The sequence below is a fragment of the Trachymyrmex cornetzi genome, unplaced genomic scaffold (genome assembly GCF_001594075.2).
Source record: "Trachymyrmex cornetzi isolate Tcor2-1 unplaced genomic scaffold, Tcor1.1 scaffold99, whole genome shotgun sequence".
In the NCBI taxonomy this organism is placed as follows: Eukaryota; Metazoa; Arthropoda; class Insecta; order Hymenoptera; family Formicidae; genus Trachymyrmex; species Trachymyrmex cornetzi.
This window is the reverse complement of record NW_017300343.1, coordinates 2,694,676-2,696,001: the sequence shown is the minus strand read 5'-3', so window position 1 is coordinate 2,696,001 and position 1,326 is coordinate 2,694,676.

The window sequence follows — 1,326 nt, the reverse complement described above, 5'->3', positions numbered from 1 at the left end:
TTCTCCCGCATTTCGACGAGTTTTATCTCACGTGAGCGCGTTCCGAAATATGTTCTCTTTTACGACAGCCTGCCATTCTTAACCGCGCGTTTTGGTGATCGTTCTACTTGTACGTGCAAGTGTATGTGTATGTGTATATTAATTGCGTGTCTGATGTGTGTGATTCAGTCTCACAGCCCGATATCGTCGTGACTAACCCGGTCATGGATGTACATTAAGTAGAAAAAAAAAAAATAAAGAAAGATCGGCCGAAATGCCCGGCGGAGGCTCTCGACGCATCGTCAAATGCTAATCGAAGGGAAAGTCCTTTTTCTCTCTCTTTCTCTCTCTCTTTTTTCTTTCTCTCTGTCTTCCTTCCTCACTTTCATACCTCGATCTTTTGCGTCTTCCTCTTCCCTCAAGCTTCAAAGCTCTTTACGAACTATCGTCCTGTTTACACACTTGGTCCACAAGCATGCTTTCGCGTACACATACATATAAATCGGTAATATGTATATACAGGACCCGCGAGTAGAACGCTGTGCGAGTCACCCGTAAGACCTAACATGAATTTCGGTACGGCTCTTTTTTAACTAGTCTCTTCCTGTTATTCTCCTATCATCCCCGCGCGTCATCTAGTCAAGAAAATTTACGCCTTTGTAACTAGGAATGAAATTTCCTACTTGGCATCTTGTAGCATGATTGTGGAGGAACGTAAGATAAAGGCAAAAACGCGCTTCAATCTTTCGTCTTCCTTGTCAAATTTCTTGTCAATTTTGCTTGTGTCAATAAAACGCCAAGGATGTTCCAAGACGCGTCTTCTTTTCATCTATGATTATGACCGAATGCAAGGACAGAAACCCGAAAGAGGAAGAGCGCAGCGAGGAAAAAAAAAGGGGAATGAGAGGACACGAGAGGACTCGTTAATATCGCATCTCTTTTTTTTTTCTACCCCCCCTCCCCGTTATTTTCCTTCGAGCTTTCCACATGCACAGTCCACGATTACATATCGGACAGTCGAACGATCTAACCTACTTCTTTCTAATTATCTCTCGCGCGGCCTCCTTTCTATTTCCTTCATTACTTCTCTCTTCAACCGTTTTCTCTCTCTCTTTCTCTCACACATACACACGCACACGGACGCAAGTACACATACGCTCAGTCTCTCTCTCCCTCTTTCTCTCTCACACACTCCTTGCAACTACACTTTTTCGCTCTGCTGGAGCTTTTTGCTGCCGGCTTGACGATTGTTATTGGGCTTGTTCTTCAGGGAGGTCTGCTTGGCTTGCGCGTGCTGACGCTGCTGTTGCTGTTGATGCTGCTGCGTTGCCGTGTTCGCCGCTCCCG